At 40.5% G+C, this 27444-nt stretch overlaps 1 protein-coding gene across 15 annotated transcripts in view; it reads left to right on the top strand.

The window, feature by feature from the left end:
• Mbnl1 (muscleblind like splicing regulator 1) overlaps window positions 1-27444 on the top strand; it is a 144019-nt gene that overhangs the window by 495 nt on the left and 116080 nt on the right. For 11 of the 15 annotated variants that reach the window (XM_013348519.2, XM_026780955.1, XM_026780812.1 and 8 more), the window contains exon 1: window positions 46-242. The exons of 1 other annotated variant lie outside the window; for it this stretch is intronic. The gene's annotated coding sequence lies outside the window, so the exon portion shown is untranslated. Of the gene's footprint in view, window positions 1-45; window positions 243-27029; window positions 27395-27444 lie in introns of those variants that run through there. 3 more of the 15 variants (XM_005344038.3, XM_026781013.1, XM_005344036.3) reach the window with 2 other exon arrangements.

Genomic DNA, 27444 nt, shown 5'->3' on the forward strand with positions numbered 1-27444 from the left:
CCTGGCGGGGCCGGCGCGGGGGAGGGGCCGCGCAGCGGCGGAAACCGGCGCGCGGCGATAAGAGGCTGCACGGCGACATGCCACAGTCTCTCGCCGCTGCCCGACGAGTCGGGGCGCTTGCCATGCTCCCGTGACCCGACCCGGCCAGTTCCCATTCCCGTGGCGGGCATCCCGGAGTCGCGATCCCACAATGCCCCGGGCAGTCGGGGCCCCGGCGGGCAGCCTGCACGGCCACGTGAGAGGTGAGTGGCGGGGCGGCCGCGCATTGTTCGGCTCTGCGGGCGGCGCTGCGGCGACCCGGGGTGGCGCTCGGGGGGTCCCTGGCCCGCACGGGGGCGGCGGCGCGCTGCGGCTCCCGGTCCGGCCCCGCGACTCGCTGCGGATACCCGGGGGGTGCTGCGGGCCGGGGCTGGCAGCCGGGGAGCGGGGGGCAGGTGCGTGGCCGAGTGCTCTGAACTCGGTGACCTCTGCCAGGGACGGCGGGGACGGCCACCGGCTGCGAGGGTCCCGGGCCGCGCCCGCATCCTCCTGCGGGGGGGGGGGGCTGCCATCCAGCACTGGCTTCATGTGGGCCAAGTATGTGCACGCAGAGGTTAATGCTCTGCCTGCCACCCATAAATTACGCATGACATGTTTAGCTGGGCTGCCTTATATGGAGAGTGCTGTATTTCAGTCCAGTGTGCTTTTTGCCAAGTTTACAGGGCGGAAGACGCCCTGCTTTAGAGGGCTGCCGCTTTTCCTCCCTTTCTGGTCGTTTTGTAGTGCGTCACTCAAAAAAGAAAAAAAAAAAAAACTGTAAGAAAAGTAAGTATAGAGCTTTCCAGGGCGGAGCCGCAGTAGGCTGGTGGAATTGCTTTCATGAAAAGTAGTCAGCATATGGACTTTTTTTTTTTTTAAAAAAAGACAAAACCAAGAAAATATGTAGCCTTCCCTCAACCTCCTAAAAAGAAAAAAAAAAAAAAGCCCGAATCTGTTATCGTTAGTAATGTCTCGTTAGAATACTTTGATTCCAGAGCCTGTAACATGAGAATCACAAGATTACATATATAAAAATGGAGCCGAAGCCTTCCTGACCAGCCCTCAGCATGTTACAGCTACAGGGATGTTGAAACAAGCTTCAGTGTGTTCTTAAGTCTCTCTGGCGTGTAGCCTGGTTGGCTGCTGAGATGCTAAGTTGGGTTTCTCGTGGAGCCTATGTCCCCAGGATTAAAAAACAAAGTTGGAAGCGGCCTGGGAGGTTATTGCTGTCGTCTTAGGTTTCGGTGCCCACCGACACAGTAACAGGCCGAGCAAATGATTAATAAACTGCCATACTCTGAGGAATTCAGAAACAAATTAATACACGACGAGGGAAGTCATAATTATGGCCTTTGGATTTGCAGGCCTTCTGCAACGTGCTTTGAAATAGTACACCGACGGACATGCTATTCCTCCCTCCTGGGTTTCAACACAGTGTTTATACAAAGAACTTACTTAGGGCATAACTTTTCTACACAAGGCTAAGGGTCCGCATTCTCCTCTCTGGCTTTAGAGTGTTGGTGTTGTTTCCTGGTCCTATTTTTCCAGATAAAATTCTGACCACCAAGACATGATAAATGAAATTTCAAGGACTACAGATCTTTGAAGGACTTAGTGCATTACAGAGGATGTGTTAGAGATACATAGTTGCCCGAGACAGTATGTTATTTCATAGCTGGAGAAAGCACGTGGCTGTCACTTCCATCTTTGCCCTTCTAAAAGTTGGTGACAGTTAAACTAGCTTTTCTGAAACATATCATGGCCCACTGTTCCTGTTCTATGTAGTTGTAGGGGGTTACATTTTCTTTTTCTTTTTTTTTTTAATCACTGTTAGGCCCTTTTTCAAATCTAGACTTAAAGTTTTTATACCTCTTTGTTCCCTCGGTGAGAATTACGAAGCTGACGGCTGTGTTTATAGAACAGGTTAGGTCAGCACCAGAAAACCTGTTCATCTGTTTTATAATTATACTGTCCCTGAAGACCTCATTGCCACATTTTCTTATTGGGAGAGACTTAGACAAAGCGCAGGTATGTTTCATTGAGTATTTTCCTCCTGGAACTGAGAGCAAATGAGAGCCTACGAAGCACGTGTCGGGAACATGCCAGGAGAGAAAGCGACGTGCTGCATGGCCTGGGAGACTGCTGTGTTTGTGTGTGTCCTTCCACACTGGAGGCAGGCTCCAAGTGGAATTCATTAAAATTTGATTCTAACATTCTGTTCTTGCTCAGGGCACAAAATTCCTGTGAAATGAAACACTTGGTTCTGTTCAGAGCAGGAAGAGATTACCTCAAGGTTTCTCCTTGAGTGTGGAGGGGGTGGGGAGAAGCATACAGTGATAGTTTTCACTGAGGAAGAGCTTGCTATGCTTATATAATGTTTCCTATTGTCACTGTAAGGTAAACTTGTTACCATGCACTCATGACTGTCACCTACCATAGGCCTGTATTTGATCTGTCTATTTATGGAAGCAGAAAGGTCTTGCCGCACCTTCTGGCTTTCTGCTTGGTGATAGATGTGCGGACTAAAAAGCATCTTAGATCTTTCTTGGAATAAGCCCAAATAGATGGACAGTTGAGGTTTATTTATGTATTTATTGAATGCTCTAAAGGGCATTAGAGAAGGCAATGTATATGATGATCAGGAAAGTAGAAGAAGTGAACAAAATATATTCACAAGATATGTGGTTCACTTGAAGGTCCTGTGCACTGAAAGATTGTAAAGCATCTGGACTTATAGATCTAAACCTCTGCTTTTCCGGAAGTTTAGAATATGCTGGCTGGTACAAAAGTCACTAGCCACATGTGCTCTTGAACACTTCAAATGTGTCCAGTTCTGAATGTTGCCTTAAAGTGTAAAATACATACTGGCTTGTGAAAAGTTTGTGCCAAAAAAAGAATGTAGAATACTTGATTATATTATATTTAAATTAACAATGTTATACTGATAATGTATTAAGTATTGGGGTTTTTTTTGTTATTGTTTTGTTTGACTTTTTACCACCCTCACCTCAAGTACTAGAAAACTTAATCTAACAAGTGTGTCTTGTGCTCTGTGGGGCAGCACTGTTGTAAAATAAAGCAAGAAAGTAGCAGTATTCTGAGAAAAAGCTTAAATTAGAGTTTGCTAGTCAAAATACAGTAAAAGTGACTTTTATTTTTACAAGGTAAAGATGCTTATTATACACAGAAACAAAATGACTTGTCTTTCTCATCCATTGTAGCCAAAATTTGAGCAAAAGTACTACCTTACGTCTATTTTTATTTCCTCAAAACTACTATTTAGTTTAGAGAGTTAATGGTGAGGTGGTAATAGCAGAGAAAGACTTATAATTAGGAGGATAAGCTTAACACCTCTCAGAGGCCAGAATAGGGTATGATTGCTACTCTGGAATGTTTGGAAACACTATAGTTATCATTGTCCTGGAGTTACCAAACAAAAGCAAGTCAGTGAGATTTATTTTAAAATAGTTTTCAGTAAACGCAGTTACCTTCAAATGCTTAATATGTGTTTTCTATTGTTATGACAGACCTTCCTTAGAAAATAAAAACACCAAAGAAAGCCAAACAAGCCTACAGGAATAAGAGTCTCACCTGTATGGAGTAGGGCATTACTTTGCATGTAAGGAGCAGTGAACCAACACTGCTGTGGTGTTGTTGCAGGCTCTGAGGAGTTTCCTATATGTTGAGTCTTGATAATTAGATCACATTCTTGAGAAAGCATCTGGCTCGTTAACAAAGTACAACGGCATAGGTCCTGGGCACACTCCTTTTGGACATTTTATCAGAACTGGAGTGCATTTGCCTTGCAAAGTGTTATGCCCCCCAAAATGTGGTTCTTTTCTAGCATGTAAAGTTATGTTGGGTGATGTTCTCTTGAAGGATATCAAAGGTACACAAGTTTTGTTGTTATTGTTGTTGTTGTTGGGATGGCAGACATAGCCCATCTGGAGCCTCAGGTAGAGTTCATCCTAGTTTGGTAGCATGATGGATATGTCGTCTGCTGTCGCAGGCATATTTCATATTATTACCAACAGCTGTGGTGGAAGGAGAGGGGTGTGAGCATCCCTGTTAAACTGTGTTCATGTCTGATGAGTCATGAAGTGTATTTGGTAAGGGTTGGAGACTTTTTAATTGAAAAGCAGATAGTTGAAAAGGACCAATTGACGTGCCATGAAATGTGTCTAGACATTTCTGTTTTAAGATTTAAGAAAGGGAAATTGATGTTTATATAATGCTTTCCTATTTCTATGTATATATGTTTTTGTAAGCACTGCAGTTTTATTCTTGGGAGAAATAAACATCCTAGCATATCCATGGTTATAGTTTTGTACATATTATTAGCTTAAGAAAAGCGTAACACAACTGCTGTATCTCTTTTCTCTGTTACACTTTGAGAGAAGTGCCTATCACAAGTGTCTGATATCCAAGAGTTTGAAAAAGGGTTTTAATTTTATACTCTTAGGGTTCTTTTTGATACTTTTTCCTTTTTTTAAAGCTCTCACTTTAGGTTTTTATTATTCTTTGTTAAAGCAGCACAGGATCCATTATCTGAAGACTAGGGGAAGCCATATTGCATTCAATAGGCAATTATTTGTCTCCTTAGATAGTTGTATGAAAAAGGGAAGATACTATGTTGAAGTAGAATTATGCTTCAAATAGTTTACTCCCCAGGAAGCTTTGTTACCTCTCTTGACGTTATTTTAAGAAACAGAGATAGTTTCATTCATACGTCTAAAAGGTAATAAAAGGTTGACGAAGGTACACAGAAAATAGGCTTCTGTGTGCTGCGAACACAGAACTTGTGTAATGACGTGTGTGTGTGTGTGTGTGTGTGTGTGTGTGTGTGTGTGTGTGCACCTCATAGCATGTCTGTGGAGGTCAGAGAACACCTTTGAGTCAATTTTCTTTTATCATGTAGGTTCTAAGAATCAAACGCAGGCCCTCAGGCAAATTGACCAACTGATTTATCTGAATTTTTATTTCTGAAAACAATAGAAATACATTATACTATTGAGAATAATTATCATAAATATGAAATCCGACTTCTCCTCCTATGATTACTGTGTCCATGCAGGTGTCAGCTCCATTGTAGTCCTCTTACCTAAGGTCACAAAGTGAAGAGATTTTGTGTTCCAAAGGCAATTTTCAATAATTATATTCCACCCTGAAGTCCCCTCTCTTCCTTTTTAAAGTTTAGAAGCAATTTACTAAAATGTTACTTGCTTGAGAGGACTCAGAGAATTCTAGGGTGATTGGAATAGGTTTAATCCTATGAAATCAACAATCCGATGCTAGTTTGAAACATTTAAGTCACCATGTAAATATGATTTTCATGTAGTCCATATTGTGGCAAAATACTAATGCAGGCCCACTGAAAACTATTTGATAAGGTCTGTATATTCTTGAGGAAATGACATCTTGATTGAGAAAATTAGAACTTTGAGTCATTCCATGATACGGTGGTGTTTCATGAGGACTCTCTAGTTAGGACGGCACTGAAGGTGTTGTGTGTGCTTGGCACTGAGGATTCCATCTCAGCAGATGCCAAGTGAGGACTCTGGTGCCTGTGAGTGAGCGGTAGCCCCAGCCTGGAACAGAAGTTTGGGGAAAACAGAGACAAATCCTGATGCAACTGTGGGCAACATAAGTGCAACAGAGGAAGTGGTCTCCCGAGAACTAAGGAAGCCTAGAGTGTTCTTTTAGTTTTCCAGCTTTACTATTATTTGACCTTGAAAGCACTCATTGCATCCACCCAGTGATGTTTCCCTGTGTTTATTTGTAACATCTACACAGAGGATTCAGGTATATATGTTGTAATTCATTTCTTTAGTTCTCTCATCCAGAATGACCTGAACTCAAAAGAACATTGATCGTATTGTTTATTAGCTTTAGTGGTCATTGTAACACCCCAACCTTTTCAGATGGCCACTGCGGTGAAGAAAAGATACAGAGAATTTGCCAAAGAGAAAGCAAGATTAAAAGTCAGGAGATCTACCTCAATTGCCACGATAGCTTTAGCATTCAAGCTTAGCATACCAAATGAGTAGGGATTTTGTTAGGGGAAATGAAAGTTAAGCTATATAATGTGCAGGCAAGAGGGAAGTGCACGTGAGCAAGGAGGTTTTAATCAAACCGTTACAATGTCTAACTTCTCTGAACTTTGAATGAAGGGAACAAAAAGGAAGTAAAAGAGCAACAAACAGCGCTGCCATTTTAGGCAACAGTTTGCAGAAGGTTTGGTGAAGTTGTCTGATTTCTCTTAGAACTCTGGTACTGACTTCTGTTTGCAGTGAAAACTTCTGAAAGGTGAGGGAACAAAGGAGAAGACTTTTAAAAAAAAGTTAGCGGTCAGCCCATCATGTCATCAGTGCAACTGTATCGAGGTCGAAGGATGCCTGAGCTCGGCGGTAAACAGTAATAAACAGACTGGAAACATCAAAGATCCTTTCTGAATGTGACTAAGAATTTACCGACTGTTCCCGATTGTCAGTTTTACCTTTCTGGCCCACGGTTATGCCTTAGTGTTGGTGAGGATAGTAAGCATGGCGCATTAGTGTCTTGTCTGGTCGTAGAAGAAAGCTGCCTGCACACTTGTGCGTCTCCTCTCCTTACAGAGCGGAGAAAGCAGGGAGGTGGTGACATGAGCCAGTGGATGGAAGAGGTGGAAGGGAATGGACAAGGGAATGCTCTTGGGGCGGGTTGGTGTGGAACACACTAAGTATCGACAAGCTCTCAGCTCAGTCCTCCTCTTCAAGAGGCTCCTCATTGTCATTTCTATGTTTACTGAAGTTTGATATAAAAGCTAAGTTTGAAAAGAGTTTCTAAAAAATACCATATCTAGGTTTGTTCTGAATGTTCTCTGTTGAATGCACTACAGGCAGAATAATAAAGACCTCCCTGGTCTTACATCTTTTGTCGTGTAAGTGCTGATGTCAATATTATAATTTTATTATATGTACTTATTGCCTTTAATCTATTTCTTAAAAAGAACAATGGATTTTTTAGAGAAATATTTTCCCATCCCTAGTCTGTGACATTATAAATGGACAAGTAACAATTATAAACATAATAGAAGTTGCTACTTCTGTATTGTTTTACAAAGTCTCATGAAGTATTCTCTGTAACTACAACATAAATCTTAGGACTTTTGTCTTAAAAGGTAATTAGCATGACTAGGGCTTTTTGGTTATTTCCAGAACCTGAAGACTTGATTTTTTTTTTAATGTCCAAATTTTAACCTTTTAACATTTTGTCTTGTCCCCAAAGTTACTAAAAGAATAGAGAAGAGAATACTCGCACTAATAACGCTCACAGTTTGGAGAGTGGCTTACATGTGTACAGTGAGCTTTTAAAGTAATACACAATTCCCTCAGGAGAGCTTCATGAAATGCTCTTGCTAATGTCTTGGTTTCAGACGTGGGGAAACTGGGTCACAGATATTTCAGGTTTATTGCACAAGGTGCCTTAATTACCACATAGCCCGAGGAGGACTTTGAGCCATGGTGCAGTTTCAGAATATCTGCACTTATGTGAAAGAATAAAAAGAATGAAATACGTGTGCTGGGGATTATCAGGTGATATAAGGTCATATCCGTTTGAGATACTTTACCAGGGTCACACACATGAGGAAATCTGTAGAGAAAGGGTAAGTGATGGTAGGGTCGAGGAAAGAAGAGCTAGAGGAAGGGGACAGAAAGGTGTCAGGTGGGAAAGGGGCACTGGCACTACATTGCCCATCAGGCAGCACGTGCAGGCACATGACAGTTGATAGCACAAGAGGCTGATTGTCCGGAGACGTCCCCTTCTAGGAGGGAATTGTGCTGCGATGCCCCAATAGAAAAAGTATGATGCATGGCAAAAAGTACAGTGGTTGGGAGTGAGGGAAGAATGAGAGGTAATGCTTTGCAGTGGAAATAGAACTTCTGGCTCCATAGGGCATGGGGCATATCCAGTTATTGGATGTGAACAATAGGCAGGGATATGATTTGATATAGTGAATATTAAGAGGATTTTTTAAATATACTAATAATTAAACAAAACATCAGTAAAATTATTATTTAAAACTCTATAATTGTTCTAATAGTATTGATACAAGTGTTGGTAGAATGAAGAGTTGCAGAGCCAACCAGTTGTGGTGGAGCTTGCCTACAGGCTCAGTGCTCTGTAAGTGGGAGCAGAAAGATGTTGTGTTCAAGACTGACCTCCTGGGTCACCTTGCAAACTCCTGCATTAAAAACCAAATGCCAAACATCAACAAAAATGAAGGATTATACTTCAAAATATCTGTAAGAGAGAACCACATATTTGTAGTTTATCTAGGATTACAACTCAATTATTAAGATGTGTCAGGTTCTTAATGCATTCCACTGCTGTGCAGGAACCTTGGAAGCACAGTCTGAGGACCACCAAAACCTTTATCCCACATTTGCCGTGCTACAGTAAGCAACCTTGGGTCTTTCTGGGCATGCTGTTATCTGCTGGGAAATGTCTTAGTGTAAATTAGGAATTGTGGTCCCTTATTGCATGTAGGACTGCTGTGCATCCTATCCTCAGTGTTAAGCAAGGTAGCAGAGAGAGTCATGATGGAACGAGGTTGCAATGTGCTCAATGTGGTTGACACTTAGACTTCTCTGACCTTGCTATTTTAGGGATGGTATCAGTGTAGCTGTGGCATTCTTTCTCCTGAAAGCAAAAATCCTTAACAATCAGCCACTCTTAGAAACTGAGAGTTGATTCTTATAGGGGAAAAAAAAGAAGCATTTGTGCTTGAATTTTATCTGAGGTTAGGAGAATACCTTTGCTTGACATAGAAGGCTTGAGATTGTATTTTACCTGAGATTCTTTAATGCCTATTACAAATAATGGCCTCCCATTGTTTAGCTTAGAATGATAGAAATAATAGACTCTGTTTTATTTAATATTTATAGAGGACCTCGTAAAATCAAGACAGTTTTCAGAAAGATGTATTTATAGGAACTGGGGAGACTGCTCAGTAGGGAAGGTGTTCACTGCACAAGTCTGAGGACTGGAGTTCAGATCCCAGGGCCTCTAGAAAAATAAAATCAGCGTGGTGCCCCACACCTGTCTCCTAGCACTGGGAAGTGGAGCTCCACCAGCTGAGCTCAGGGTCAGAGACTAGATTTCAAAACATTAAAGTGAAAAATCCTAAAGAAGTATGTTAACCTCCCCCAATACTCTTATGAGCATATACATGTGATAAACCATACACAAAATTTCTATAAGTAACCACTTGATGCCTACTGTTTTAATAGACTCTATTCCGTGAATAGTAGTATGGAATTGGCACAGTTCATGGTTTTAATATAGGATGCTTATGCAGGACAAGAGAATAATGTTGACATAGTTTGTCTTTCTTTATGTGTTGCTAATATTCTGGAAACACACACACATTTATTATATACCCTATTTTTTAACTTTTAGGTTTTTTTTCTTTTTTACCTAGGTTTTTTGCCTTGTGCTTGGCAGATGCAGTGAAAGTGTGTGTGCTGTCGTTAAGCTTAGAAAGTGTCCCTCTCAACTAAGATCCACCAGCGCTAACATTAGATTATACCTTTTCAGCTATTTCAACACTGTGCAAATCTGAACTAGACAAATTTCCTTTAAATTATTTTGAGCCATTGTTTGAACTCCAGTGTTACTGCCTCCAGGAGGAATTGCCGAGTCAAGGTGGTGGCATTCAAATGAGGTGCTTGGCACCCATTTACCTGATGATTTAAGAGATTTGATAATCAGAGCAAGTGAGAGCAGGGAATCTCAGAATTCCTTTGACCAGGTGTCAGTACTCTCTGAGGCACTGCATGACCTTCCCCAAAATAATCTGAAAATGCGTTGGACCGTTGAGGAATACATACCTCATATTTAATTCTGCACAGCATGATGCTTTCCTGCGGACCACACTTGCTGAGCCTTGTGTACAGGAAGTGGCTACTGCAGAGGAATATAGTTCTGAAGAGGGGGGGGGCGGTGTTTAAAAGCTAACGCTGTATCGGGAACAATTAATTTAGAAAGGTGTCTGTTGAGTCTTCTCGGTTCTGGGTTACAGCCTAGGAAGTGCTGTCCCCTTGCCCTCAAGTCTTTGCCATTTGAACACTAAGAACAGTAATCTTATGTGCCAAATAATCATGAATGAATGTATCTTGGGCACTCTTTACAGAGTCGCTTGTTTTTGGTAAATGCGGATGGTAGTCATAAGCACAGAGCTCTCATACGGGAACCTCTTCTTTGTGTGAAACCTGGTGTTTCCAGAACAAACACTGGGTACTGAACCACGGCCTCAGTAATGGCGCACGGATGTGCACCTGAGGCAGAACACCTCTTCCTGATGTTGATGAGGACGCCGAGATTCTCACAGCTGCAGTAGCCAACTGAATAGAAGTCAAATCCTTTTTCACAGTACTCTCCTTACTTTTGTGACTCTTATGGGAATAAATGTGGCATTTTTACACTAATGTTTAAATATTCAGTTTCCAAGGTAGGGTGTCTTCTGAGGCCTAGGCTGGTATGACCCTCATTCTGTAGCTTCCTCTCCTAGCTTCCCAAGGGTTGAGAATACAGACAGTGGCCACCATGCCTGACTTAAAAAAAAAAAAAAAAACATCGGGAATGAAGAAGATACAGACTTAATTAAAACAAAACAAAAACTGTCTTGCTTCAGTGTTAGACTACAAATTACAGAGAACCCAAAAAGTGCTGGAAGTCTTATTATTGTTTTTCTTTTATTTTGTGAAACCTAACATCTTAAGGCCCTCCTGTCATCAGCAGACGTGGAAAGAATTTGCTCTTGTTTGCTCTTGTGTGTCTCCTCCTGCAGTTACTGTAGGTAGATCAGTTCAGGCTTCTGTTGGAGAGAGCTTTGGGAACGTCAGATGTGCGTTATCCCTCAGTAATCATGGACATTGGTGCTAGGACTCCCCTACAGATGCCCCAAACCATTCATACTCCAGGCCCTTAAGAAAACTGAATATACAATGCTCTCTATATTTTAAGTTGTCTTTAGATTCCTATGATACCTAATATCATGTAACATATGCATGTACTTTATTTTCTGAACATCTCCAGTCCATGTTTGGTTTGGTCTACCAATGCAGAATCCATCAACATAGGTCTACTGTATTTTCCCCGCAAATATGCTACTGTAGAATTTCCACCAAGAAATGATACGTGTACAAAACATATCCTGATTTTTTTTTCATGGACCATTCTCACATTGTTAGTTTATGCTCACTCAATACACTGTTTCCATATATCAGCTGGTGCTGTCTGTGATTGTCCCTGTGACACACAGCATGTGGCTTTAATGATAGCTCTTCATTGAAGTCTTACTCTGTAGGAGACATTTCCTAACTATTGCCACTTTCATGAACTGGTTAGAACATACAGCAAATATTTTTTTTTTTTTAAAGAGAAGAATGGGGTTGTCTTTGTCTTGATTCTGGTTTCAAAGGCAAATGTTTTTCTTTAGTAAATGCTGATCATGAGTGGCCGGGTCAGGATCATCTTTTCTAGATAGGTGATGAGCAGGATGTCGTGTGCTGAGTAATTTTAAGTGCAGTAGCAAAAACCTTCTCCAGTAATGTGGCACAAGGCAAAGTGGGCGCAGAGGAGCTTGGAGGAGCTAAATCTCCTAAATCTCAGAAGAACAGAAGAAAGCATTAACTCTCCCGGAAAGACAAAATCAACTTAAAATTTGTTAAAATGATGTGGCCAAGTATTTACATTATTTCTTTTTCTATTTAAGCACTTACTAAATGAGTTGGAGCACAGTATCATCTGGCTGTACAGAATTGAATCAAGTCGTTTCTCACTAAGTTCTTCATAGTAGCTGATTTAGGAACAGATTGAGCAAGCTATATATAATATTTATGTGTACATATACACACATGTATATATACATATATGTGTACACACATACACACATATACATAATAGTTAATGAAAATGAAGCCATTAATTTGAAGAGAAAAAAAGGGATATAGGGAGGGTTTGGAGGAAGGAAAGGGAAAGAGGAATGATGCATTATAATCTCAAAAAAAAGATAATTAAAAAACTTCTGTGTACTGACAACCAAGTTTCAGAGCACACAAGAGTTATGTTAAGAGGAAAGGAAAATCCATAGGTGAGAGGTGAACTGTTTTTAAGTTTATTGACCAGAGGTACAGATAGGTACACCAGGCTGTTTTTTCCATCTTTTCTTTGTGTGCAAGAAATTATTTTATCTGTCTGTCTGTCTGTCTTCCTTTCTTTTTCCTCTTTTCTTTTCCTTTTTTTCTTTTCTTTTCCTTTTTTTCTTTTCTTTTCTTTTCTTTTCTTTTCTGGAGAGTAGGCTTACGTCTAAACTCAAGATTGGTGACATTGCTAGTGTTTATATCCCTGTTCACCTCTTAAGTGTTTGCCCTTTGTTCTCGGGATTTAATCTGCATTCTCGGTTGGAAAACCCAACTCTTCTATTTGATTGCTTATCATTATTCAGTTTAAATAGTAAATATTTGTTTAAGGCCCACTGCATGGAAGTTTCACGTAGGATTTTATAAGACATCTGGCCTATTCTGAGTAACATAATGGAAGCAAAGCAACCAGAAATGATCTGACAATTAATTGGAGTCTTTTGTAAGTAGCTCCTTCCTTGGTGGGCTTAGTTCTGCGTTGATAAAAGTTCCTACGCTGTGTAAGAAGCAGGCATTTCTCCCACTCTAGCCCACAGCTGAAGAAACAGAGTCTTGAGAAAAGTAAGGTCAGGTCACTTGCTCCAGGGCCACACAGGAAAGTGCTGTGGAAACCCGGCTTCAGTCCTGCCATTCTGGTTTTTATGTGGTCCTCTGTTGCCTTCTGTATGGTCTGAATGAAGTGAATATATATCTATTTTTAGCAATTTGAGACTCCAAGTTAATTCTGGAAAGGCTTAATGAAGAGATAATATATGGAGAGGAGGGTTCTTTTTTTTTTTTTTTTTTTTTTTTTTTTTTTTTTAGAATTGTGATCATAAAATAGCAGACGATGGAGTGGACTTTGAAGTGCCCTGCCTTTATAGTGAGGCTATATCAGATGCCTAATCTCCCTTATGGTCCATGCTGTGTTTGTTCTACCCACTCCAGTACCTTTGCCCCAGCATTCACCGAGATAAGCAAAGTGATGTTACTTGGAACAGATAACTCTCTCTCAATTGCTGGGTGGCTGGTTTGCCTAGTGCCACATTTGAAGAAGTGTCTTGAGCCTGAGAAGGATGGGACATGTGCTCTCATTGTCTGTTCTGCTGCATTATTGGGAATTAACCTAATTTCTCTCATTACAAATTAGATAACCTGTTTTCAGCATTAAAATAATGAAAAACAAAACTTCTGCAGTTACTTGGATATTCCTGAATAACTTTCTCACCCCGCCCCAACTCCATCATGTCCATGTGTTGGGGTGTGTGCACAATCTTATGTCATATCCGGATGTCCTTATGGAGTCTAGAAATGATGACAACGTATCCCATGAGCTGTAGGTGAAGTGAGACAAGACGAGAAGGACAGAGGCACGGGGTCTTCAACTACTGGGTCAGTTTATAGTGTTATATTGAAATATTAGATCGTTTTGTAAATGTATATTACTACTGTGAATTTATGACAATACAGTAAGTGATGTCCTCTAAGTAGGAGCAAATATGAATACTCCAATATATGCATGCATATTTAAATATGTAACTATTCTTTGATTGTGAAGACTTGACATTAAACAGTTAGTGGGCCTTGTTATTCAGAATCTTAACATGTCTTAATGAATTGGATTCCACTTACATTTTCTTCCACTTGTATTAAATTTTAATCTACTAATCATATTTTTAATTGGTAATTGATGTTAATGGACTCAAATATTTTCCTTTATCTATCAAATACTTCAAAGACAGCTGCAACTACATAGATAATGAAGTTTAGTTTTGAAAATTCCATGTGAATACACTGTTTAGAGAGAAAATTAAACATCAGTGTTTCTGTTTATAGTGTCAGTGGAAAATAAAATAAATTAAGCCTGCAGATACTGTGTTTACTTACATTGGGCCCTTTATATTCTTGATATTGCACTGGATCTTGAATACATTATAGTCAACATGAATATTAAGTATGCTTGTAAAGTATAGACATCTCTCAGGTTTCGAAGTGACCATTATAGAAATACTGATGTTTTGTTAGGTACTGCTAACACATACATACATTTATGTATGTAATCTTTTTAGTAATTTCAAAATTGTAATTTATAGGTGGCAATTAGAATTTATTTTAAAGTCTGTGCTGATGAAATATTTAGCATGTGTGCATAAAGGAAATATTCTTTTTCATGTAAAGGAAACTGAGATTTTACGCTTAGGATCACGACCTCACAATTAAGGGAAATTGCTCCATAAGATTATGAAGAAGAAAACCCACCTTTGAGTGGCAGCAACATCTCATGAGTTTCAAAGGTCAGGCTGGTGCAGAAGGTGCCAGCTTTACCACTCAATGTCATGCAGAATGCTGTGACAGCCAGGGCTGATACAGCTGAAAATATCTGCAGCCTTGGAAGCCTTGGAAGCTTCAGAAGGTCATTTTGGCATCAGGGTAACACTGCTGATTCACAGGGAAGGTCAGACTAGACAGCTGGGTGAAAACATAGGTTGCTGAACCCAGGGACTGTGAGTTCAGGGCAGTTGCCAGTCACAGTAACTGGGCCTTGTGGTCTAATTGGTTGTGACTCTCATTGTGATATTGATAGAGTAATGAGATTTATTTGACTGGTGACTTTTAAATTTATTATCCTTTGAAAGTTTGTTATTCACCTCCAGTTCCTCAGTTTGTCGTGGTAAACAGGACAGAGGTCGCCTTAGCGTTACATATGTAGGATGTCCTTCATCAGAAACAAACAAATCAACAACAACAACAACAAAAGATGAGTTGGCTTACTACAGTAAAGTATGCACAAAACACAGTTGTTAAAAAAAAAAGAGCAATCAGTTAGAAGGGAAATATGAATAGAGTAAGCACTTGAGATGAAATTGAGCATTAAATTTACCTCGACTTTGCTGCAACTGAAACAAAAACTCTAGGAAGAAAAAAATCCATTTATTTAATACAATTTCTTTCTGCCCTGTAGTGTGTTTTACTTTTAACCCTTAGATACTCAGGGAAATAATGCAGCTCTGCCCTTGGGTTAAATGTTGGGAAGGATCAATTCCCAGGGCTTAGGATGTGGATGCTGAATTCTTCAGTTGGGACCCTTCCCGACTTGATCCCAGCCCAGAGCTGTAGCTGCGGACACCATTGTGTGTCACAATGTGTGCTCCACAGAGACCAGTTGCTAGTGTTTGTGGTCAGGGTTTCCCACGCCTACCTTGCCCATTGCTACTTCTATAGTGTGCTTTTTGGTTTTTGCCTTTTCCATGCCAGATGTTACACTCATTCTTCCTGCACTAGTGGTGCCTCCCAGCGACAGAGCACCTGACTGCCATGCGCAAGGTGTGGGTTCCATCGCTAGCACTGAGCTTACAAAAACATCAGCCACATCCATCCAAGACCCCTTGCCCATCTTGAAACCACATCTGACCTCTTTCGTTTCACACATCAGCCCATATTATTAATATCTCCTGCTCTATATGTCTCACCTTTTATAACATAGTTACTATTAGCTTATGTTCTGTTTAAGCAGCAAATTTCTCAAGGGCTCGATCCATTTGTTCCCTGTGCTTGTCTCTAGAGTGACCAGTAGACATGATCCGTGCTCACCATGATTCCATCTCTGTATTTATTCATTTAATGTGGTTACACTGAATTAACTGTGTTTTTTTAAGGAAAAGTTTTTCCCCCTTCTATGCTAATGAGAGAAAGAAGGACTAAAAAGTGGCAAAACAAGAGGAGTCACGCATACAGTTTTTGCCCAAGGAGATGTTTTGGGGCCTTGGAACCAGAGCTTCAATTTTTTTTTGTTTTGACTTTCATTTTTCATTTTATAAAGCGATTTCATATTAATCATTTCTTTTTTGCCAACAGGTAACTAATATAGTGTAGGCTTAGAAAAGTAATTTCTGCCCCTCAAATTCTTAGTGCCTTCTCCTTGGAATACTTTCCCATGGTCTTATCAGCTGTCGAAAAGGACATGATGTGGTTGATTCAGATCACTCCCTCTTCTCTGCTGCTCTGTAAACTCTAGTTCGTGGCTTATTTAGATCCACACCACTGCATGGCTCCTCACTTTGGTGTGTTCGAAGTTGCATTCTGCTTTGTCTCTGTGGATGTTTTCTGTTCACAACGAAGAGAGAGCAGGCTTCAGGTGTTGAGTACGTTAGTAACAATCTTCTGCTCCAAAGAGCTCACCTCAACAGTCTGTCAGTCAGCTGCCGGGTAGGCCTAACACCACAGCCTGTTCAAAACAGATTCGTTTTGTAATGGAGAAAGAGCTGATAGATATGGTGTGAGATTTTTACTTCTGTGTACTGTCTGGTGTTTGCTGTATGGTCAGAGAAGGTGGCCATGCTTCCCACAGCCCTTTAAAGGAGACTCCCTCTGTCCCTCCCTCCCTCCCTTCAGCAGCAACTGGAAGCTTCTGAGCAAACCACTATTGATGTAGTAGTGGTCCCTCCAGTGTGTCCACCCCACTTGGCTCCAACCTTTCTGTTCTTTTGCTCTTCTATCTTCATCATTTCTAAGTTCGATGTTAAATCATCAGCGTGTGTTTTGAATGAAGTTTTACACTTGAAAACACATGACCTGATTTTGAGTTCTTGATCTTCCATTTGGTTACCTAGGGAGACTTCAGTGAGTCAGTCACTGAGGTACACAAATATCAGTTGCTTGTTCACAATGAGTACGATAATGATTTTTAGGTGTAGTAAGATGATGACTATAGATATGCTCACGGAAAACAAGCAGCAACTTATGAAAATTAAATGTATTGGTCTATAAAATATTTGATATTATAGAAGATTTTGATCAGTAAAAATAATGTTATTACAAGAAGCCATTTTCTTTAAAAACATTTATATATAATTGTGTAATTGTTTAATAATTTATGAGACAATCAAATGGTAGGAACATATGACAAGCTCTGACATTGTTATCAGATTACTGTTTTAATTTGTTCCATGTTGTCATCTGGATACTCCTTAAATGAAACAGAATAGGTTAAGCTTCCTTCTTACCTACTAGCTTGGTGGGGATTATTGAGCAAGACCAAAACATAACTGGTTGGAGACATAATAGGTGGTATTACATAATGCCCAGTGCATTCCAGTGATGTGGAGGGTTATGTGTGATTTATGATAATATTTATCGTTTAAACACGCTAGCTTTCTGAAGCAAACAACAGAATGTAACCAAAGAGCTTGTCACAGTCTTCAAACAAGGGGTTTTTGTTTGCTTGTTTTCCAGAGAATACATCCTAGGTTTTGAGGCCAAGCAGAAACAGTGAACAATCATTGTAGAGAGTAACCTTTCAGTTTTAGTTGTTTGCAGTTGCTGAAATTTTATGTGTAAAAGAGTAGCCTCAGATGGTAACCGTGGAGTCCGGGTTCCCTGTCTCGGCACGTGTGTAGGTCCCACGAATACAGACTTGCAACCGTGAAGCCTAATTGACTGACTCAGGCAGCTCGAGACATTTCTGAGGCATCCGTAGCCCAGAACAGTAAGTGTGGGAGTTAATACACGATTGGCAGTTATTGGAGCTTATTGTTAACTATGGTTGTCTTGTGATTTGCCATGGGGAGGTGGTCATTGGCTTTTAAGAGCGTGTGATGCTGGTGGAAATTTACGGAGCTTTAATCATTGTCTCATTAACAGGGTGTCATCGGCTTTCCGTGCTTCTTCATGGGTTGCAGTTTTTCCAAAATGCACAGAATCTTATGTGCAATTAAAATCATTAGGAAAGAGTAGGTTTTTCTCTTTAGCAAAAGGGCCAGATTTCAAGCTGCCCTGCTAATTTGGTAAATTGGTACTTCTTTTGAAAGTACCAAATTCTAATAGAATCTTTTATTTCACGAGAAACATGGCCCAGTCATAAAATCTCATTATTGAAACAAGAAGAGAAGAAATAGAAATGGCCAGGTTCTGCCATCTAACCATTGTGAGTCTTAAAGCTTCTCTTCCAGATACTTTGTCTTGTGAACTGTTGTTTAGTAACCAACTTTGAAGGGGCAAAGTGAGAGAGGAGAGAGCCTTTATTCCCTAACCAGGCAGGCGCACAGGCAAACTCCTGTGAGCTTGTTGTACCTCCCATGTTAGTTTAACCGGAAGCACAAGCCATTTCAGGAAGAGCCTGCTGTAGATTTGTAAATGACTGAAGTGGATTCCAGACATATGGGAAACTGGGAAACGTGTTTGTGCTTAGGTTGGTCTCCCAGATTCTGTTGTGCCTTAGTTACTTTGATAACACTTGGTGTTGCTTATAGAAGTTGTTAGAAAAAGACGTTTTTGATATTTATAGAAATAATGTGAAAGGAAAACATTCCTTGAATCCTATGACATAGTACTACTCAGAAGCCTACAGACAGAGCGTTCCCGTGGTCATTTCATACCACTTACCTCCTCCTGTAGTCACTTCACACCGTAACCTTCTCTCGTAGCACACCTCTTATGGTCACTTCACACCGTACCTTCTCCCATAGTCACTTCACACCACATACCTCTTCCTGTAGTCACTTCACACCGTAACCTTCTCCCATAGCACACCTTCTCTTGTGGTTACTTCACACCGCACCTTCTGCTGTAGTCACTTCATACCACAGCCTTCTCCTGTAGTCATTTCATACAACACTCCTTCTTCCTTGGTCACTTCACACCACAGGCCTTCTCCCATAGTCACTTCACACCACAGGCCTTCTCCCGTAGTCACTTCACACCACACTCCTCCTCCCATAGTCACTTCACACCACACTCCTCCTCCCATAGTCACTTCACACCACACTCCTCCTCCCATAGTCACTTCACACCACACTCCTTCTCCCGTAGTCACTTCACACCACACTCCTCCTCCCGTAGTCACTTCACACCACACTCTTCCTCCCGTAGTCACTTCACATCACACTCCTCCCGTAGTCACTTCACACCACACTCCTCCCATAGTCACTTCACACCACACTCCTCCCATAGTCACTTCACACCACACTCCTCCCATAGTCACTTCACACCACACTCCTTCTCCCTTAGTCACTTTACACCACATACCTTCCTGTAGTCACTTCACACTGCACTCCTTCTCCTGTAGTCACTTCACACCGCACACCTTGTTTCTATTAATTATAAATAAGCGTGTATTGTCCGTCTCCCCCACTGTCAATGCAAACATTTATTCATGTTTTTTTTTATTGAGAAAAGGAAAAAAAAAGTATCCGCCTCCTCCCAGCCTCCCATTTCCCTCCCCTTCCTCCCACCCTTCTCCCCCTCCCCCACTTCTCTCCCCCTTCCTCTCCAGTCCAAAGAGCAGTCTGGGTTCCCTGCCCTATGGAAAGTCCAAGGTCCGCCCCCCTCCGTCCATGTCTAGGAAGGTGAACATCCAAACTGGCTAGGCCCCCACAAAGCCAGAACATGAAGTAGGATCAAAACCCCGTGCTGTTGTCCTTGGTTTCTCATCAGCCCTCATTGTTCGCCATGTTCAGAGAGTCCGGTTTTATTCCATGCTTTTATTCATGTTTTTAACATTTTCTTTTTGACAATTACAGAATTCAAAAATTGCACTTACTTTTTTTTTATCTGTTTCTTTTTCTTTTTTGAGCAATGTAGTACTTTATTTTGAATTTTCAAGAGCTAGAAACTGATGGTACAGATGCTTCCGTTAGTTGGCTGCCATAAACGGGAGGATATTGAACAGATTTTAGAGATACAAAGAAAGATTTAAGCATTCTTTAGAGGTGAAAGGCCTTTCATGCTTTCCTACTTGAGAACTTCACAGTGTAGATGGAGGGATAGCGTCTCAGAAAGTACCTAAAAAATATCAAAGAGTATGCTTTGCTGTTGAGAAAGGTAAAGTCTGGGAAAATGCTTTCTTGGAAATTTCTTGTTTAGTTCAGACTTAACACATAAACATGTCTTATGAGCTAAGGATTTATGTTATTAAGTCATGGCAGCGTAAGAGCTTTCCATATGGACTTGCGAGCCTTGATGAGACATCAGAAACCAGCATTGATTTAGGTGGCCATGCAGACAGAGACACCATGTGAAGCTGTTAAATAAAATGTAATTATATTACCCTGTTTCTTTTGGCATAGAAACATCCTTAAAACACAGAGAGTATGTTTATTCATTGAGATATTATCCATTTGTATATTAGAATAATAGCAAAATTTGTTGCTATTTAATATCTTGGGTTTAGGTGAGTAAGTTTTTTTTTTTTTTATGTGGAACTGGCCCTAAAGAATATTTAAGGTACGCTGAAGCCCCACTGTGAAAATATGAGTTGTTAGCGCTTGTCTTTGTTTTCTGACATTTCCGACTGTTTTAAATCAGAAAGACAGAGGAACATCATTTATTCTTAGTGAAAATATTGTTCCTGTTTGTAAGCAACCATATATGTATGAGCTACAGCTTTTTAAGTAAAGCTCAATTTATTTGATGACAACATTATATTGATAATGAAATAAGGTTGCTATTAAAGTCAGATCTATTAATCAGTAGAAATATTTATAAAATTGAAATGATGTTTTCTGCAGCACCCAAGTGATTTTATGACCTGGGAATAAGAAATGCATTGGTGAAAAATGCTTTGTTGATTTCATGGAACAGAGGAAATATTTGGTATAGTGTCTCCTTATGAGACTTGACCTAATTCATTTCTTAGAATATATTCAAATAATTATATGGTGTATTTGCTCATGAATAATTTCATTCATTGTATTCTTAAGAAAAAATATTATGGATATTTATTTAATTATAAACAAAGTTTTCATACTTTTTGTTATAATTTATTGAGCAACATATTTAGGATAATTTTAAATAGTCATAATCCGTAAACGTTTTTCTGAGTTTATTGTGTCAGGGTTTAAATATAGTATTTGAAATTCAGATCTCCCTGTTGAATGTCACAGTTGAAAGTAGTGAGACTAGTTGTTCAACTATAATTTCAGAAGCCTCATAAAACACAGAGAAGAGTAAGTCTGGTACTTCACAGAGATTAAATTTTATTTTGGGCGGATTTTAAATTGTATCTGCCACTCCTTCATAGTTACTTTTATAATATATGTCACTTGATTCTGCTAAAATGGAATATACATGGTTTATTATGGAGGCTGTCTTGGAACCTCTGGAGGGGAGCTTGGAATGGCATCGTGAAGGCTATCAGTTGCCTATGTCACTGAAGTCTTACTTCCCCTGGGCGTATTATCTTAGTTCTCTGGTTGAGTTATGTATTATTGTCATTAAGAAAACATAGATTTCCCTGTAGCATTGAAGACCATTTAAACATTTAAAACATTTTAGGTAGAAATACCACCAGTCATTTTAAATATTTGCTGCTCGTTACTATGTCAAATAAACTGTTTCTCCACTGAGCATGGTTTATAGTCTTAGTCCACAATCAGAATATTGCTAGAGCATAGGAACAGCACTGTGAGTCATGTTCTGTTTAGCAGTTTGGCCAGGCTAGTTTCACAGTGGCAAAATCTGGGTTTTCCAGTGTATCATTTTTTTTTTTCCTGAAAATTCGAGGGAGGTGATTTGTCTGATTTACCGTTGAAGACAAACAGCATTAACTCTTTTGTTGCCTGTATTCTGGTTTATATTTATCACTTTGAAATAGTAAATGTTACAGGCAGATCAGACACACTACATGAGGCTAACGAAATAACGTCTGTGTAATATATGAGTATAAGGACAGTGTTTTCTCATGAAGTACAGTAAAGCAGCATGGTCTTATCTCCTGTCTTCTTGGTGAAGGGAGAGGAATTTTACACCACTGACTGTTTGAATGCCATAAGATAATACAAAGGGATTATATTTTAGATTAAAGCAAATCTTTTAATTTCACAATCAGGGAGACATTTAAATGTGGTTCTGTCGGAACTTTACTGCGTCCTGTTCTCTTGCCAGTTAGTATTGCGTTCTCTTAATTGTAAAGATGAAACAGCCAGTGTTTCAAGCTGCGCATCCGGAGCCCAGATAATGTAACTTGCAGAAGATACTTTGAGACTAGTATTTGCATGCCGTGGGCTAATCTGTATCTATATCATCCATGTCTCTTTGTTTATGTCTCTGTCATGTCCCTATCCCTGTCCTATACATATCTCTCTGCCCATCTGTCTACCACCTATCTACAGTCTTATGACATGACTATTTGTTTCCTTTGGGCCAGTGCAAGTTTTGATGCTGCTCATAGAGGAAAATCTAGCCTTGTTCATAGGACTTCTGTGCCAAGACAGAAGCTGACAATGGAATATGGACCTATTGTCCTCCTCTACCCCCTTCCTTCCAATGGCTGGTATCTGATGGGGTATCATGTACTTGTCTTACAATCTGGACTGCTCTTGGGATGGGAAAAGGTTGGCCACATTTGATAATGTTTATGTACAGAGCTAGTAACCAGTATGTGAAGAACTGCTCTCACCATCTAGTGATGCTAATACTTTACAGTTTCTTTGCACAATAACATAGAAATAAATTCACCACTCACTTTTAAATCATTGCCTATATTGACATGTGTATTGTTTTGTTTTAAAGGTCATTTTCTAATGTGATTATAGTTCTGTATTTCTAGTCTTTAACAACAGGGTATCAAGTAACTTGTGCCCCTTCATTATCTGCCCCACCACACACCGTTTGTCTGTTTGAGGAATGGGGATTTTGAAAGACTGCGCTGACAGACCTCAGATTACTTATGCCAGTCAGTAAACGGGGTCTTCCCAGCAGCCGCCTGTCTGAAATGTGTCATACCAGGAGGCCACATTGGTAGTCCCTGTCGTTCCAGAGGATGTGTGACTGGAGGTTATCTTTTTCTTAGTAGTAGTTCCAAAACTTCGGTTGCTTGAATGACGCCATGATTTTATTGCCAATATATTGACTTAGTCTTATGCTTTGAATTCTTTGGCATCATTGCGAGTCGTCACATGACCTAGCACAGGCTGAAGGAGCTGGTCTCAGCACTCTGGGGCATCTGTTAAGATTACACAGTGTGCATCTCTGTGTGATCTCCATGGGCGCTGCCCCTAATTCACTTACCCTGGGAAGCACCCAGCCTAGCTCTTTGTTCTAACAAGAGCAATACTTCCGGAAGGCTCACGCACCCTCTCAGACAACCACAGCTTGGTGACTCTATTTAAGCAGTGTGACTGCAGATCTCCCCCAAAATTCCTAGTATTATTTCCCCTGAAGTCTGTTAATATTTGGGGCAAGCACTTTTTCTTCCGTTATACCTTATCTTACCAGAGACTGTATACATGGCTTCTGACATCACTTTAAGTGAAATTAGCTCGTGTTGCAGAGAGCGTTTGGCCGTTGATATGCCATATGAGTGAGGAAATGCAATGGTTAGAGTTTGATCAACCAGTCACTGAGAACTTTTCCCATGGGTACCAGAAAGTTTGATTCTTGTTAGAAAACTTTTAAATTTCCAAATCAAGCCTTTTGTTCTTGAGGTAACTTTATATATAATATATTGATAAAGTCAGAAACATGTTAGAAGTAGATTCATTTCATTTAATAGTTATTTTAAAAACCAATCCTTTATTTCAGAGAAAAATGTTTGCATAAATCTTTATAATCTGTATGTTACCCTTATATAATTTTCTTTCCTTTTTTCTCTTTCTTTTTTTTTTTTTTTTTTGAGACAGTTTTCATTATGTAGTTCAAGCTGGCTTGGAATTCACTCTAGCCCAACCTGGCTTCAAACTCTTAGTGTTTTTGCTGTTCTGTCGTCTCCTAGGTATGAGGGCCCACACACTGCTAAATAGTGTCTTTGATAATCGGCTCATAGGGTAAAAACACCTTTACTAGTTGAAGTTACATTTGAGAGTTCAGTGTTGATCCAAGTCCTTTGCGTATTACCTTAAACCAAACAGTTTCATGAACTGAACTTCCCAGTAGGCACAGATAAATGTTGTCTCTCCTTATTCTCTGTCTTGCCCAGTCATAAACATGCTGCTTCTCGTCTGCATGTGTGTTCTAGTATGATCAGTTTGTAAAAGTGTTTATAATTCTTTTAGTTGGAACTTTTGAAGACTCTCTTAAATATATTGGAAATTGAATAGAGCAAACTAGAATCTCTAGGCAATTTTGTAATTAATTTATGTTTCATACTAAAGTGCAGCTAAGCCTGTGGCGTGACAAAAAGGAAAAATAACCAATTCAAGAAATAAACTTTATTGTATTCTACCTTGGCCATCAGAGAACATGGATATTTATAATGGTGCCAATTCTCCTTTTTTATGTAGCTTGAACCTTGTATTTTACAACTAAATATTCCCCAATGATTGGTAATATACCTGCCTAAACATGTTTGTTCCTATTAATATGAATAAAGTTTATACATATATTTAAGCACTTAATAGTATCTTCTATATTCCAGGATCTAGGGTTTGGGTAATACACCTTGTCATCAAGAAGTTGATAATATTAAACAAAAGATTCTAAAGTATTGAGCATGTTTTTCTATTTTCCTTTACTTTTTTTTCATCATAGCTGGCCCAGCTTTACAGAGAAGATGGTATCTATATAGCACTGTAAACAAGAATAGATTTGCTGGGTTGCAGGGATATGGGGTCTTCAGCCAAATGAAGTGATAGTGTGTAGTACACTATTGGGGTTCAGTAGCTGCTATAGGCAGAAGCCCCAAGAGCTCATCCCTCTAAAGATACAGGGATGTGGGATCATAAGCTAAAGAGTTGTGTGTGTTGGTTCTGTGTTGCGGTGTGGCACTGAAGTAAATGTAAATGCATTTGGCTTTTCTAGGGTTGTCAACTCCTGTTGAGCAGCAAAGTGATAAGTATGGGAGTTATAGTGACGTGGATACAGACGTGAAGGACACATGAAGACAGCAGAGAAGCAGCGTGTGTAGATTGTAGACACTGGTCTGGGGAAGATAACGTAGCATGAGGGGAGGAGGACAGTGCACAGTCATGCAGGACTTTATTCCCCTTTGGTGCAGGGTTTTCCGCTCTTGTGAAGACTGAATGAAGCGCTGTATGAAGGTGGCAGACAGGTGTGCATAGGTCTAGAGAAGGAAGGCGCCCTTGGGAAGGAGCCAGTCAAGGTGGAAGCTTGGGGAAGTTTGACACTGGGGAGAGTGGCAACAGAAAATGTAGTCAGACAAGCAGGAGTTTCAGGGAGAGCTCAGACCTCAGGACGACTGTTTGAACAAAGAAATAAATGTGACACATAAGATCACCCACCACTGGGCGAGTGAAACCTCAGGAGAAGAGGATTCAAGCGGAGGTGGCTCGAAGGTCGCTGTGTAAGAGGGGGAGTGGTCCAAGGCTGTGCAGAGACTCCTAGGCAGAAGGAGGGCCTGCAGGACCCTGGAATTTATAGAGGTGATGGTCTGCACATGCTTTCAGTGTGCATTCGAGTACATTCACATATGATTTCATGTGTGTATGTGTGTTACTTTTGTGTCCTCGGGTAAGCTCAGTTCCACCATAGTAAGCAGTTGTTTGTATACCCTCGCTTTTGGAAGTCACTTTATCACTGTTCTCAGGGTGCTGAGACAGTAGTGTTGTTTCTGCCCTTGGAAGCATGTGGTCCAGTGGTTCCAACACACAAGGAAATACAATGCTTCACAGACAGGGATGATGTGTAGAGGTAATTCCGAAATGATGATGCTAGTGTGTAAGCGAGCAAAGGTGGATGTGGCACCTCTGGCTTTCCTGGGGGCGTGGTGGCTGATGAAGGGTTAAGCAGTGTGGGCTGAAGAGGAGGTGAGTCCATGTGCTCTGTGTTCATGCCCTGGAGGCTCCAAGAAACTGACTGCTGGGCAGAGACTGAGCGTTAGACAGAGTACCGACTTGCCAGGACTGGACAGACTGACCTTGCTTCGGCAGAGCTGAGCCTTAGGACCTGAGGACTCTTCTTGAACACTGTGGTTAGTTACTCCTTCAGTCCCTGTTAGAAACTGCAGTTTTCTGTTTTAGCATTTTCAAAATATAAAACCCTGTTAAGTAGCTAGAATTTTCTCTGAATACTATTAAGAATACTAGGATTAATCCTAAAAAAAATAAATTCTACTACATAGTCATGCTTTTAGAACAGATATCTTCATAGCCTTTATTCTAATTTCCAAAATTACGAAGGTACCATTTATGTACAGCTTGTTTTAAAAAACTGACTGTAATCACCATTACTCTGTGTTGTTGGTGACTTGGAAGGTGCTCGTAAGAAAGCCTGACTTTCTTTACCGTGTTTAGAAGGAAAGCAACCCCAAACATACACACTTTTATTTTTGTAACTAGTTAAGTTTTTGTGATTTTTTTTTTTTTTGTCCTGTCGAAAGGGAAAGTAAGCTGGTGAGCAAAGCTGCCCTGTTCTAACGAGTGGTCTCCTAAGTTAACAGACCCTCAGGCAGCTGCCTCGGCCCCCACCGTCCAGCCCCCACCCTCCAGCATAGTGTGGGACTGAGCCTCCGAAGTGCATCCTGCTGCCCAAATCAAATTGCTCACTTAATAATTAATGTTCCTGCAATGGAATCACTTTCTCCCTGGAGGTTGACTTCAGATTTACCAGACACGCTGACAACACTGCACTCCTTATTCTCGCCACAAGACCTCAGCTTCTGCTTTAAAAAGGTCTGAATAAAGGATGCTTTTGTTCATACCTCGCCTGCCTGTGATATAGTGACACAGTGTCTGATGGCTGAATGGAATAGTTTTACAGTATGAGTGCTGCTTTCAGCGGAGGGGCAGGACTTGGGCTTTAGGAGGAAGTGAATTGGATAGGTCAGGAGAATGTACCATTCGTAAACACCCCTTTCCTTTTTTATTCACGTGTCAGGGCAGCAGCAGCAGCAGGCTGCTCAGTGTCCACCCCTGGGAAGTGCCAGAGGGAAAGCAGCTTGGACTTCAGCTGCAGATTTTAGACCTTCATTTGATTCCCCCGGAGAGCTTGTCAAGTCCTTGGACTTCTTGCCTTAGAAGCTATTTGGAAACTAACATGGTTTAGTCCACTAACTGCATGTTGGGTAAATTCAAAACCCACATGCTCGTCCTCTTGCAGTGGAATAAGTCACATCTGATGGACATTTTCTGTGCTTATAGCATAGTAATGAACGTCTGACAGGCGCGACCTTTCATAAGACAACCCACACTATTGGCTTTCTGCCCAGAATATTGCTGCAACACTATCTGTGATTGGTTATCTCTTTATCATGCATTGCTTCACAAGGGGAAACGGCCCCCTTTTTAATAAATCTACGATGGCTGGCTGCAATATGCCTCACTGTAAGTATTTTGCGTGTGTGTGTGTGTGTGTGTGTGTGTGTGTGTGTGTG

This window comes from Microtus ochrogaster, chromosome 1 (genome assembly GCF_000317375.1).
Source record: "Microtus ochrogaster isolate Prairie Vole_2 chromosome 1, MicOch1.0, whole genome shotgun sequence".
Classification (NCBI taxonomy): domain Eukaryota; kingdom Metazoa; phylum Chordata; class Mammalia; order Rodentia; family Cricetidae; genus Microtus; species Microtus ochrogaster.